The sequence below is a fragment of the Protopterus annectens genome, chromosome 2.part0 (genome assembly GCF_019279795.1).
Source record: "Protopterus annectens isolate FY-2018-M chromosome 2.part0, PAN1.0, whole genome shotgun sequence".
Classification (NCBI taxonomy): domain Eukaryota; kingdom Metazoa; phylum Chordata; order Ceratodontiformes; family Protopteridae; genus Protopterus; species Protopterus annectens.
Genome location: NC_056728.1, coordinates 190,023,198 through 190,038,154, shown reverse-complemented (window position 1 = coordinate 190,038,154; position 14,957 = coordinate 190,023,198). Strand labels below are relative to the sequence as shown.

At 38.8% G+C, this 14,957-nt stretch overlaps 1 protein-coding gene across 7 annotated transcripts in view; it reads right to left on the bottom strand.

Moving 5' to 3' along the window:
• The window catches only part of TMEM177 (transmembrane protein 177), a 161,552-nt gene extending 160,786 nt beyond the window's left edge, over positions 1-766 (bottom strand). For 3 of the 7 annotated variants that reach the window (XM_044060655.1, XM_044060657.1, XM_044060654.1), the window contains exon 1: positions 191-612. The gene's annotated coding sequence lies outside the window, so the exon portion shown is untranslated. Of the gene's footprint in view, positions 1-190; positions 626-660 lie in introns of those variants that run through there. The other 4 variants (XM_044060659.1, XM_044060660.1, XM_044060653.1 and 1 more) reach the window with 4 other exon arrangements.
• Between the last annotated feature and the right edge of the window lie 14,191 nt (positions 767-14,957).

Below are 14,957 nucleotides of genomic sequence, written 5' to 3'. Positions count from 1 at the left end.
CAAGGTAAAAATAGCATTAGGCAATATCTGTCTAGCACAAACTGCAGTTAAAACACTCTTAACCCGATATCAATACGGTGAGTGAACAGAACAATCTATCCAAAGGTTAACCTGGTGTACAAAATAAAACTAGCACCGATACAGCAATAAAATACATAACGATTACAACATAACAAAATAATTACATTACCTTAAAGAATGACTTGCAGGCTAGCACACCATAGGACCAAAAATGCTGATATAGATAGCTAAGAAAACAGGGGGGAAGAAAGATGGGGCGAAACGCCGGTAGAAGTTTCAAATGATGCAATGCATTATGGGAATTAGAACGAGGGTTGAAGGATTAACTCTAGCTTGTCAGTAGCCTAGTGCGAGACAATGTTATAAAATAGTTACTGGTCTAGTTCTGGGAAGGCTACAGGGACAATCAGGCAAAAAGGTGAGTGTTTTTGTAGGAAAGTAAAAGAAGTAGTTTTAGTGTGTCAGGAACAGAACTGCAGGAAAAGGATTAGTCACGATAGGAGAGAAAGCAAGTTATAGAAAATACAGAGGGCAAATGGTGCCTTTAGCCATAGAGGAACATGGCATCTAGGTTACTCTTTCGCAAACCCACCAGATGGGCGGTAGCAAGCTTCGCCCAACTCCCTCCCACCTACTTACTTATTATAAATGTTTAGGTGCATGACTATTCATAGAAATCCGAAGCCGCAAAGAAGTACAGTTGCGAAGTAGGGCAGGCGATATTGAAGATGGTTAACCCACGCAGGAATGGGCGTAGCGTGATTGATTGACAAGGCGACGGGCAGAGTTTCAATATGTGATGCATCCTGATTGACACGGAATGCATTGTAATCTATTCAGGGCTTCAAAAACAGTTCTTTAAAGAGCAAGACCTCAGCAATGGCTTTTGCTGTAAAAGAAGCAGTGGGTTTGAAATTATTCTGTAATGTTTTGGGAGGTTCCTTTGCCAGTCACAGCCCCTTACAAAAGTATTCATGCGCACAAAGAACTCCATCCTCGTCGAAATTTACTTTTTCGAGAGAGCAAGCCCCCCCCCCCCTGCATCCCCTTGTGGGGGAGTTGCGCCCGCGCCCCCCCCCCCTGAATAAAATAACTATCGTTTAGAGTTGGTAGTGAATGTCTACAATAAAACATTGGGTTGCTTTCGGCACCGATGCTGAATATTAATTATATTGCAATGTGTCAGGAGGGGGTTGGGCGGGGCTTGCTACTGCGCATCTGGTGGGTTAACCATCTTCAATATCACCGTAGGGCAATCTCTTTCTATAATACAAGTAGTTTGTAGGGCCATCGCAAAATCCATGTTGTCCAAAACTTCTAAACAGGTTCCCAGTACAGTGCAGACTGTTACAGTTCGCTAGCTAAATGTCTTTTTTAAAAGATGGTAGCGATGTAAAGAAGCGTTGGGGGGGGGGGGGTGCAGCTTGGCTTGAAAAAAAAAAAGACGATGATGTCACGGGAAAATCGGCATTTCCTGTCAATGCTGCTATATTTACATATTGAAACTCTGGCCTCAGCCTTGTTAATCACGCAGGCCACACACATTCCTGCACAAACCTTTTGGTGAGTTCCTTAAAGTTAATATAGCCAACATCTAAATGGGAGTAGGGGGGGGGGGTTCTTGTGCTATTGAATAGGGTTGCCACCTTTTAACAAGGGCAATTTATTTTCAAAAAGATATGTTTTGGCCAAATAAGGAACCCCACACACATACCAAGTTTAAAATGCATCAATTTTTAATGCAAAAAAGGAAAAACACAATTAAAATTTAAACCTTTAAAAATAATGAAAATTTATCAAAAACACTATTTTAAAAATAAATAAATTTTAAGGTTAAAACCCATTTAAACAAATTTGTTTTAAAAGAAAAAAATTTCTTTAAAAATTTACATTCAAAAAATTATTTTAAACAACCAATAATTGACATTGTAAATTTATTTAACCAAAGAAAAACCAAAAAACTTTACCCTAGAAAAACCCCTTGCAAAAACCTTTAATGAAAACGGAAAACCCCTTAAAACTTACCCAACTTTTCTCCCGGGGTTAAACCTTTTTTAAAAATGTTTTGAAGTTTTTTCCCAAGGGGCCCTTTTAAAAATATTTATAAAATCCAACACATGGAAATTTTAACAATCATTAGCAGCTTTTAAAAATTTTAAAAATGGTAAACAATTGCCTTTATTTAACCAAAAAACTCTTTCTAAAAATCCTGGGCCCAAGAAAAACCTCATTAGGAAGAGTGTGTCTTAACCCCCTTCTTAAAGTTCCCATTTCCTCCGGGGCAATTTTTTGTTCCATATTGTTCGAGGGGGCCCTTTAACCAAAGTTGCCGAAAAAGTGATTTTCTAAATTCAACTAAGGGGTTAAATTAACAAAAAGAAGGCAAAGGGTTTTTTAAATAATTGATAGTGTAACAATTATTTTTTCCAGTAAAATAAAAACTGCCCATATTTCCGGTCTCCCCCCGAAGTTTTTTTTGGAGCGAAGCGGGGAATTTCAAAACCCCCAAATTTTTTTAAAGAAACCCAACCTTGTTTGGCCCATTTTTTGCTCAAGAACTTTCACAAAATGTTCCAGCAAAGTCCCCTTTTTTCTAATTCCCCATTTTTCCTTTTTTCAAAAACCGAAAAATCAATAATACTGGTCAGCGTGCAAATTCCACCAGTTTTGTAAAGTCTCCAAATTGTGGGGGTTTTTTTTCTTTTGGGGGTTTAAAAAAATTTTGGGTTTTTAAAAATTTAAATGGCAAAAAATGCAAAACCTTTTCACTTTCAAAAAGGGGAAATCCGGGTTTTAAAAATTTTGGGGGTTTAACAAGGGGAAAAAAGTCCGCCCACTTTTGCACTACTTCCCAATTTCTTTTTCTTTTCTTTTCCCTGTTATTTTCATCCAGTCCATGCCCCAATGCCCCAGTTTTTTACTTTCCAACAGTTGTTTTAATTTTGTCCAATTTTTGCCTGTTCTAAAACGGGGTTTTGGAAATCTGAAATAACCCAAAACTGTTATTTAAATTTTTCTAATTTGTGGTTGGTTTTAAAAAATGCCTTTTTTATAACGGGGAATAGAGGTTCCCCTTTTAACTATCCGGAATTAATTTCTTTTGAGCTAGGGTTTTGGGGGTTTCCCTTTTTGCAGTACCAAATTAAAATTAAATGTTAGTTTTTAAGCCAAAATTGTTTTGGTTTGGTCCAATCCCAAAAGGCTGAAAAGGTAATTCTTCCGGCTTTTCCCCTAATTAAGGCATTTTTTAGTTTTGGCAAACTCATTGTGGTTGGTTTCTGTAGTCCAATGGACCTTTGTAAATAAACTTTACTTTGGGGTTTTTTCCCCCTTTTTTTTGTTTTTGGTTGCATGCTCATGAGGCTAGGTAAAAATTTCCCCTTGGGAAGTACTATTAATTTTTTTTTTTGGGGATTTCTTTGGGTGGCTATAGGAACACATACGATGGAAAAATTTTATGTCCGGCATTCCCTTTATTTGACATTGTCCAATTTTGTGTGTGTCAAAAGGTGGTGGTTCTTTTTGTTTAAAGGGCTTTGTAAAGTTTTTTAAAGGGGGGAAACCTAATTGTTTGGTTGTATAAAACCCCTTTTTTATATTAAAAATAAATTTTTTGAGGAAAAGGGGCTATGTTTTCCCTTTTTCAAATTAAAAAACTTGGAAAAAGGGGAGTTGGGGAGTTTTATGGGGGTCAAATGGGTTTTAAAGGGCCCCTTTCATTGCGGATATTTAATTTTAGTTTTCTTATTTTGGGGTTAAAATTTGGCCTGACTGTTTCATGTAAATTGAATATGGCTGGTTTAAAGTTACGGGGAAAATTTTTAAGTAATGTTGTGAAACCTAATTTTTAAAAAAATGGTTCATTTTTGGGAAAGGGGGTTTATTGTTTTTGGACCCAAAGTTAAAACCCAAATTTTAGGTAAATGTCAAGATTAAAAACCTGGAGGTTTGTTGCCTTATGGTAGTTAAAGTGGGATTTAACTGTCATTTGACTTTAGTTTATTTTTTGGAAGAAAAACCATTTTTCATTTATAATTTGAAAATGGAAGACGGTTTGGAGGTTATGTGCTATATTATTTAGGTTTCGTTTGCCAGGGAATGTTTTATTGATTTTTTTTTCATTTGAAGGATGGTTATTTTTTTTGGTTTTTTTCCAATTAAAAGGCGTATTTTAAAATGTTTTCTTTAAAGGTTAAGTGAAAATGGAATTTTGGTTATGGGCTGGGAAAGGGGCTTTGCAAAGGGTAAAGGGCTTCAACTTGGGAAATTTAAACCCCGGGGGACTTTTAATCTTTGGTGTGCCCCAAAACAGGTAGTATCCTTGTTTTTTTTTTTAATTTTTTCCAAAGGGGAAGTTTTAAAAAAAACCCCCTTAACATAAAAACCCCCCCTGGTGTGAAAAGGGCAACATCTGCGGGATTTAAATTTTTCGGGAAAATTTTTCTGTTCATTGTTTTGGGATGATAAAATTAAAAAAATTTAGTTATAGGGTTTGCCCCCAAAGGGTGGGGAAATTAAACGGGTTAAATGGGGGCACCCTTGCTGACATAAGCTTGTTGTCCCCTTTTTAAAAAATTTTCCGTCTGTTTAGTTTGTTTTTTTTTTTTTTTAAAACTTTAAAGAATTGGAAAGGGAAAACTTTAAAAGGGGAACCCTCGGGTGCCCTTTTAATTTGGGCCCGCCCATTGTGCAGTTTATAAGGTTTGGCTTGGGTAAACTTTTGCTGTTGGTTTTAGGTTTTTGATTTCCTTGTTTGTTTGTTTGTTTAAACCATCAAAATGGATTTTTGGGGTTCCCTAAAATTTGCTGGAACCAACTTGTTTTTAAAGGAGTTTTTTAAAAAATTTACCTGGGGTTGTTTTTGTTTTGTTTTAAATTTTTTTTTTAAGCAAGGGAAACTTTAAGCCTGTTTTTGGGCCAAATTTTTTAACAGGCTGGCCAAAAAATTTGGGAGGGAAAAGGTTGTGTAACTGTATTTATTGTGGTAATTTATTTTTGTTGTTTTTGTGTTTTTTGGCGTCATTAATAGCCATTGCCCCGGGTTAGCCCTAAATGTGGTCCCGTGACCCTACTTTTAAAAAAAGGGTTTAGGAAAACCCCCTTTCTTTGGGAATGACCTGGTGTCAGTCTTAAGACCCTTTATCAAAAGGGAAAATTTAAACATTTGGCTTTCCTTAATGGAGAATTAACGGGCCCTGGTTAAAAATAATTCCCTAAATGGATTTTTTCTTTAAATTTTTTGGGGCCTTAATAAAAATTATTTTGGTATTTTTTTTGTAATTTAAAGTTGCTTTGCCAAAGAAGTAAATTGTCGATGTTTAAGGACGGTTAAAGACTTCCCAATTTTGTTTTTTCCGGGGGTTTTCTTTTTTGGGAAATTTTCCTGGGTTTCAAAGGGGCGTTTATACCAAGAATTTGGGATTTTTTGGGCATTTCCTTTAGTTTTCCCACTTTTTAGGGGTTTAAAAGACAACCCCTTACAGGGGAAAATTTTTTCTTAAAAAATTTTTTGCCAATGTAAATGAGATTAATTTTTAAAACCCTTTTTTTGAAAAATTTAATTTGTTTTTGGGAAAAGTTAAATAGTAGGGTTTTTCCCAAAGTTAAACATTCCCTTAAATAATTGGTTTTCATTTTCTCTGTGCGGGTTTTCGGTTGAAGTTTTTGGGGATTTCAAGGGGGTTTTCTTTACCAAAATTTGAAAGAGGTGGGAATGGAATTGTTTCCCCGGGGGGCCCGGGAAATTTTTTATTCGGGTTTGAAATGTGATGATGTTTCTTAAAATCATTAAAAAATAAGTGGTTTTTCCCAAACACATCTAAACTCTCACTTGCATTGGTTTTTAGTTTTGTTTTTAAATAATCCTTTCTTGTATATTGATTTTCATTTGCTCATTTTTTTTTTATTTGAAATACTTTCCATTAAAGCAGAATTCCAAAATGTTTCGGGAAAACGCACTGAAATTTTTTAAAAATCCCCTTTTTTTTGTTTTAATTTTTCTTGATACTTTTTTTTCCCCCCAATTAAATTTTTACCAATTAATATAACCCAACTTAATTTTTAAAATTTTTTTTATTTTGATTTTTCATTTTTTTAATGTTTGTGTTGTTATTTGCTTTAATTTTTGAATTTTTTTTAAAACTTTTTTTATAAACCTTTTAGTTTTCATGTTTGCCCTGCAGGGATTTTTTTTTATTTTTCCTCTAATTGCCATTACAGGATGCCGTAAATCAGTATTAAAACATTTTAAACAAAGTAAAGATGTATATTTATATATTTTTCCTTCTTAGTTTATCCTTGTTGATTAATAAAAGTTTTTTGGGAACTTTTCAGATATTTTGGGATGGTGTTGCTGTTAACCCTGGGTTGGATTAGAACATGTATGGTAGTTTCTGCAATTGAAGGTTTTACAATGTTTTTAATTAAGGGAAGGGGAACAAGTCCCCAAAAATCTAAACAAATTAAAAAGGAAGAAGCTGTTTTATGGGTAGTTCTGACATTTTTTGGTTTCGGGGGTTTGAAAGGGACCAATTTAAATTTTTAGTTGTTTGTGTGTTCCTGTTGTAATAGTTTAAAAAATTTGGGGAGGATGAGTAGAAATGTTTAGTTAGAAGTTTTGGATGATTTTTAGTTTTTCATTGCCATTAACAATTTTTAAAGACATCCATTTACAAAATTTATTGGAAATTCTTTAGGGGGATTATAAAATTAAATTTAAATTTTTTTAGGGTTAGGGTAGTTTTTAGGGTTGCAAATTGGAATTTTAAAATTTAATTTTGTTTTTGGGGGTTAGTTTAGTGACTGTATTGGGGGTATAGGTCAAGGTTATATGGTTTTGAGAGTTTTCCAGTTGTTTTTCTTACCCCCTTTAAGGGGAATATCCCATTTTCTGTTTTGAGCATACTGGTTTGGGGATATCGATATATTTCAATTTTTAAAAGGAGAGGTTTGTAATTGGGTTTTGTTCCACAGAAAATTCTTTTATAATTTCCTAGGGTTTATGTGTCGGTTTATATCCTTTGCCTTGGTCTATTTTTAGGACTATCTCGGGTTTAAGCCTTGTTGTTAGGCGTCACCTTATCGGGCTATGCTGGATTCTTCAGTCGGGACATAGGAATTTTTGAGACCCATCCTTTGGTAGATTTTGGGCCCCAGCTGTGCGGGTCGGGGTTAATTGTGGGCATTAAATCTTGGTGATGATATAAAAGAGCATATTGATTCTGGGCCCTTTATGATTGGTGTGAAGTTTAAACTATTAGCTAATGGTTTATGAGCATTACCTGGGCCCGGTCCTGAAAACTTTCTTTCAGTGGCCCTAGGTTGGAAACCTTTTTTTGGGGAAACCTTTTTGGCTTTAATTGGGTTTGGCAATATCTTCTGTGAGATTTAAGGATATGTCATGTTATAGTTTTCTCATGAAATTGTGCATAACCCCTTTTTCTTGTACTAAAGGTGCAAAAGTCCCACTGGTGTGGAAACTTTACGGCTTTGATTGCATGGGAACCTGCCCCCTTTGGGTTCGTCTAGCTTTGAAAATTTGGTGTTGGAAATTTGTAAATTTTAAGATACCGGTGGGTTGTTAACTAGCAGTTGGTTGCTGCCTTTTATTCTTGGATTTTTTAAAAACTTTTAAAGGCTGACGCCTTTGAAACCAACTGGTTTAAGCCAAATCTACTTTTTGGTCCTAGCCTTCAGTTTAGTAGGTTTCATAATGGGTATTTCAGGTCGTGGGGAGTTTAAAGGGGACCAATGAGTGCGGGGTTTCCATAAGGTTGAAAACAGGTCCCGGTTTAACCATGATTCGTGGCAACGGGGCCCAAGCCTGAGCTTGTTTTGTTTGAGAAGTATCTGAGATTTGGGGGCTGATTTGGTTACCCCTTTTGGGGGGAAAGTTGATGAACCGAGCCATTTTGGAAGTCTTAAAAATTCACATTTTAATATTCTGGATTCTGGAGCCCAGGAACAGTAAAGAGCTTATTTGTTTTGAGCTTTATTTTTTTAATTTGTTGATTTTTTAAGTCTTTTTTAAGTGATAAGGGTTCACCTTTTAAGTTTTGTTATCGATTTTCCTTTTTTAGTTTGATGCTGGGGTCCCGCTGGGTTGGGACAAAGTTTTGTTTTTGGGATTGCCTTATCCTGCATCTTAAAGGGTTTGAATGATTGGGCTTAGTATTTTTAGGTCGGGGCCTAAGGAACCCTAGTTTTAAATGTAGTCTTTTTTAGTGGTTTTATTTCAGGGGGATGGGCTGAGTTAGTGTAGACCCTAGGGTTATGTGTTGAAATTAGTGTTATAAAGTTGATTTTGGGGGTTAGTTTTTCCCATCATTGAGTTTTGTTAGGAATTTGGTATGTTGGTAGTATGTTCCCATCTTTAGGTATAAGCCAGGGGGGGTTTGGGGGATCAACCTTGGTTTGAGGCCAGTAGTTCCAGTTTTAGGGGTAAAATTACAATTGGGGCATTATCCTGGGGGTTCCCCGACCATGTAGTCCCAGTTTGGGGTTTTGAAATATGGACCCTTTTTCTTGGTATTGCCGGGTTTTGGGCCGAGCATGATAATTTGTTGTCTAGATTCGGTTTGTCGGCCGATGTTAACCTGAAGGCTGGGCATTTGAGAAGTTTCTTACAGCACCTGTTTTTCCTTTGCTAGGTGTGTTTAGAATTTGACCTTGCCTACAACTTGGGTGAAGAGTTTGAATTCCTCCAGGGACGGTGAAGCCCTTGCATTTTCAGTGCCCGGGAAAGCTGTCCTTTGTGCCCATTTTTAACCAAAGAATCTGATCTTATGAAGGTACTTGGGTAAGTATCTCTAATGGGGTTCCTGCTGGGTAAAAGAACTCTCAATGCCCTTTTCATGCCAAAGGTAGCCTCATCATTTCAAGCGGGAAATCTAGTCATTTTACCTGCGTGGGACCATGTTTACTATGTGGTTTGACAGGGCTTCGTATTCCTTCTCACGTAGGACTCGTCTATTGGGACAAACTATGTGTCTGATTGGGCCAAGGCTGTTGTTTGCATTGTGGGGCATGTGGGTTTGTCTGATGGGGTTTTTGGTTTGTTTGGTGGCTTGTGTTTGGTTTTTGTCGGCCTCCGTTTTTTGTTAGAGTTGAGGTTGTAATGGTATATGTGAGGGGTTATGTTTGTGGAACCCCCTTGTGGTTACCTCCTTTGAGGCTACCTCCAGTTGGATAGCTCTTGCGTATTTGGTTTGGAGAAGGTTTTGGATGAGGAATTGCTTGAAATTTCAGGACAGCTAGGGGAAGGCAGCAATGACCATGAGAAGGGTAGACCTAAAAACTTTAAAAAGATCAGGGGACGTGGGTGACCGAGAAATGGGGTTGCCTTTTGGGTACTATCTATGACAAGAGTGCCCGTATCAAGGTAATAAGTACTGTAGGAGCAAGTGCTAGGTTTAATAGATAGAGAATAGTCTACTTGGAGTCAAGTAGAGTTGGTCTTTTTGATTATAGGATACGCTGATTAGATCAGTAGCATAGTTCGTGGTAGGCAGTTTTATCCAAAAATTTGGAGAGTGGACTTTAGGTGGCCAGAATAGTTTAAACCTGCTTAACCGCACTGCCCTAGTGTGCAACAGTGGCAGCTCCGCTATAAATCGCTGGCTACGCACGCTTAGCTGCGTTTTAGCGCGTTTACCAGGGGCTGGAAAAAGCTAGAAACTGGCCCAAAACGACCAATAAACTACTAGTTACTGGCTGAAACCTCACAAAACTGGACAAAAGGCAGCTCAATGCTTCCCACTCCCACTGGTAAGCAAGGTAGCTTCCCTTCCCCCAAATAAGGCACTGTACCGGATGTGTCTAGGGTGTTGGTGGGAATGTTTAGAAGATGGGACCAAGGATAGAGCCTTGAGAGAGAGAGAGAGACAGACAGACAGAGAGACAGAGAGACAGAGACAAAAATGTACCATTGTACTGGTCGATGCCTCTTGGAATGAGAGAGGAAGGTGTGGGATTTCTGGTTTGAGACTATAGGCAGTGATGTTGGCTGCTATTTCAAAGTACTTTCTTGGAAGGTCATCAGCTGAAATAGAGCATGGTTTCAGTATTTTTGTATAGGATGTGGGCACAGGTTTGAAGGTGAAAGTGGATGTGGTGATATGTGGCTGCTGAACAGGGTTAAGAAAAGATGTTGGGGAATCATTGCTTAGAGATGCTATACTGTGTATGAAATATGAGTTGAATTGTGTTGTGGTTTCAAGTAATGAGTTATTGGGAGGGGGGTCAGGGTTGAATTTATGGACAGGATGCAAGATTTCTTTAATGACAACTCAGAAGTTTTTAGGGTCATGTTTGCTATTCTGAAAGATATTGTAGCATATTTTTTTGTTTTCAGTAATTTACTTTTTAGTACGATTGTGAGGCATTCTGAGGTCTTTCAGATAGTGGTCTTTTGTATTCTTGCCATTCTTTCCATGCTTTTTCTGTATCCCATTAGCATTTTATTCTTTGGATAATCAAATTGTATTTGTTTTTAGTCTTTTCCTTCTAGGAGGTGCAAGGCTGTTTAGGATACACGGAAAAGTTGTATTGAATTAATTTACAGCTTCATTTAAAAGGCCGAGTTTTAGGGAGTTCTGGTTAAGGGATGGTAGTATAGTAATGAACGTTTCAGGGTTAAATTGGAAAGGTTACTTGTTTTTATAAACATGCTGCTTTAGGCGGATGTGAGAGATGTCTGGTTGTATTTTTTGGAGATAGACACTGTACCGGAGGTGGTGTATTTGCTGGGGTCTGTTACTATGATCCATTCGAATAAGGAATTGGATGTCTTGCTATAATGTGTGTGGCTATTGATTTAGTCATGTGAAACCAAATACATTTACTCATCTAGATGTATGGGAGTTACTTTATGTTCAACCAGTTGACAGTCATATCACCTAGTAGTATTTTTCTTGTGGAATTATGGATATCCAAGATATAATGTGTTTTAGCATAGCTCTGTTGTCACCAGGAGGGATGTAAAGAACAGTATTACGTATTTGTTTATAGTTGCTAAATTTCATGAAAGTAGTAAGGTCTGTTGAACTGAATTTTGTTATTGGTTTGTTGTAAGGGGAAATGTGATAGTTGGGAAACATGTTATAGTCGGGAGGTGTAATTTTGGAGTTGTGGATGTGTGTTTAAGCAAAGTTTCAGTTGGAGCAAGAATATCAGGCTTGGGTTGGGTAATCAAGGCATTTAGCTCAGTAGTTTCATTTCTTATGCTTCTTACATTTGTGGCAGCAGGATGTTAGATTACCGGGATTGGGATTTGACCATTTGAAGAGTTAAATTAGTGTATGGAAAATAATTTTATTGGTGCTTATTGTGGTAGGTGGCGTCAGGATTAGGGTGAATGTCTCCCCCTAGATGGAGTTTAGTATGTTAGGGAATTGTTGATGCTTGATTTTAATTGAACTGGAGTATCACTCTATATTTGGAGTAAAGATGAGGGACATCATTAAATGGGTTTAGTTGGATGTGTGCAGAGTGTAAGGAGGAAGTATTAGTAAGTGATTGGAGACAGATTTGAAGTTAGGTTAAGAGCTATTAAGTCATGGTAGGATGAGAGGTGGTCCTTTAGCAGGAGAATAATAGAGGATAAGCTGAGAAGTCGTAAATGATCTGTGTTTTATTGTATTTTATAGTTGGCAGAAAATGGAGAAGTAGGAATCAAGAAGGAAAAAAAAGTTGCAGGGCAGAAGGATATTTAGTGGTGGTGGAGCCTGAAGGCTGATATAGGGTATATAGGAAAGCAGTATTTTCAGTGAAGGGGGGTATATAGGGCAGAAGTATTTTCCGTGAAGGAAGAGTTAGGTTGTCTTAGTGTTAGGGAGGGGTGTGAGTACAAGTGAATATAGTTTGAAGCAGCATGTCAGGAAGTTGGGAATTAAGTAAAAAGAAATGGGAGTATTTGTATGGTAGCAGTAAGGTTGTTTGTGAGGATTAGGGTCCCAAGTGTGTCTGGGGTGTAATTGAGTAAGGGGGGTGGGTGTGAATTGGTGGTAGGGAAACGAAGCAGATGTACCTTCCACCCCCAGGTCAGATTATAAAAGAATAATCAGATTATCGCCAGTACAAAGCAATTAACATGTTCTATTGTGTACCAAACAATCAGCCAGGAAGACTTGTTGGTAAAGAGGACAATTGCAAACTTAGTAAGTGGCCCTTTGTGTGCAAGAACTATTCAGGGGGTTGTGTTAAAGCCAGTTTCCAGCAGAGGGAAGTGTGTATTTGAATAGTTGAAGTTAAGACACAGAGAGTTTCTTCAAATTAAATTTGTTTACATTGTACAAAGACAAAATTATCTGTGAAAACAATGCAAGTGTAGAAATTGCCTTATGTACACAGACAACCCTCTCCTCATATCACCCAACACTACAACCTGTGAGAGACGCCCTTATCTAAGCAAACTGGAGGTAAAGCTCTCTCCAACCAAGACTAAACTTGACAGTCAAGTGGGGAAGGTAAACACTTGCACCACACTCATCACATAGTCTCACTAAATCTACATTACCAAAATCCACCCATAGAAACAGAAAAACATTTGCGGAGGCACTCAGTAATAATCTGCTCAAGCAAGAGAGACCTCCAAAGCAGAAATGCAAGCAATCTCCACCCCCAACACAACCCAAATGACACGTAGCCCACAGACTCAATGTGCCACTCAGCCACAGCCAATAAGGCAAAACAACGTACACAACACACTAGTCATGGGTGACTCTATAGTAAGGCACACTTATGTCCCACTCACCAGGCTAAACAAGGAGAAGTTTACTGTCGGCTGCCTGTCAGGTGCCAGGATCCGCCACATAACCCACGCACCTGGGTCACTCCACAACAAGTACAAATATGACTCTGTCATTGTCCATATTGGTGTTAACGACCTGAGATGTACCTTCTTGGACTACATGAAAAGAGACCTGATAGACCTCTCTGACCATGTAGCCCAGGTAGGTATGACCCTAGCCCTGAGTAGCATTCTGCTGTCACCCAGAATGAAACTGCAGTACAAGGACAAAATGATTGACTTCAACAGTTGGCTAAGCTTCTGGTGTCATTCTAAAGGGATCCAGTATCTGTCTGCCTGTGATGACATGGTGGACAGACCACGAAGCTTTGCCAGACATGGCCTGCACCTGTCACCCCTGGGATTCCGGATACTGGCTAAGATTTGTGCCGCCCCTATAGTGCTTTTTTTAGGCAAGGGTCAAATGACAAATTCACCACCGTAACAGGAACAGGCAAGCAAAACCTGAGGGTGATGCTACTCACTGCTAGAAGTCTAAATCTCAAAATGCACTCACTCAAGGTACTACTTACAATGGAGAACATCGATATCTGTGCAGTGACTGAGACCTGGTTCAAGGCTCCAGAGAGCACCCCTGCACTACCAGGCTATAACTCATACCACACATTTCAGCCATGTAACCTGGACTGGAACACCAAAGGTGGAGGTGTGTCCATATTCATTAAGGATAGCCACACCTCCAGACTAGTTGCTCAGCATAATGCAGCCGAGGTTATCCAAGTACAACTAACTGTGGGCAAAACTGCAATCCAAATTGTAGCTTGCTACAGACCCCCCACCATGCTCCAGGATACCCACTCCTCTTTTCTTGATGTACTGGAAAATATTAGGGTTCAACCCAACACACTAATAATGGGTGATTTCAACTACCCCACCATTAACTGGGAAAACTACTCGTGTACCAACTCCTTCACTCAATGCTTTCTGGAATTCATAAACTCCAATGCCCTGGATCAACTTATCCACACCCCCACCAGGGCCAATGATATCCTAGATCTAGTCATTACCAACATGAGTGACCAGTGTTCCACACCTGAAGTCAACGCCTCATTGTTCGATCCGACCATAAGCTAATTACCTTAGATATCCACATCCTGCCCCCACCCCCATTAAGGAAACCATGGTAAAAAAAATTCTCCAAACCCAGCTTCATGCTTCTTAAGACAGAAGTGGTGAACTTCATGACACTCATGCAGATGGGCAATACAGTTACAACTACTGAATCCTACACAGTTGCACTTTATAAGCACCTACACGAGTGCATGAATCGTGCTATCCCAAACAGAACCAAGACACTATCCTCCAAAAAAAGGAAGCCAATTTGGTGGTCCCCTGCCATAAACAAACTGTACAACAGAAGCAAGAAACTGTTGCAAAAGAGAGTAAAATCACATGAGTGGAGGAGCTCCCTGGTCAGCCTCAGTAAGAAGCTGTGATCCCTGGTAAAATCCTACAAAGCTAGTTACGAAAACAAAATTGCCACTGATTCTAAAGACAACCACATAGCATTCTTATAGCTAAGTCAAGAATCTCAATGGCAACACTCAGATCTGCTCTGAATTAAGCACAATGGCACTAAATAGACAGACCCAACTGATATTGCCAACATCCTGGCAGATAGGATCAGTGCTAACTTTAACCCCCTCTCACCTTCTAAAGAGCCCATCTCTATACCGGAAGAATGCAAAGTTCCTGTAATCACAGCTGCACAGGCAAAAACCACACTCTCCAAAGCCAAGAACACAGCATCCATTGGACCAGACAACATCCCAGGCTGTGTTCTACATGAACTGCAGAATGAACTGACACCCCACCTAAGTACCATGTTCAGTCATAGCCTCATCTTAGGCTTTGTGCCCACTGAGTGGTGCACAGCGATGGTTATCCCACTGTACAAGGGGGGTGCCACCACGGACCCTGGGAACTACCGCTATATTAACCTGGCGAGCCTGGTCTGCAAAGCCATGGAACTTATAAACAAAGACACTGGCAATCTCCAAACTCTGTGCCCCACCCAGTTCAGGTTTGTAAAAGGCAGATCATATCCTAAGCCTGAGACTTCTTTGAAGCAGTCACCAAAGCCGTAGAGGGTAAGGTGGTTCACACAGCCTCTCTAGATCTTGCCAAG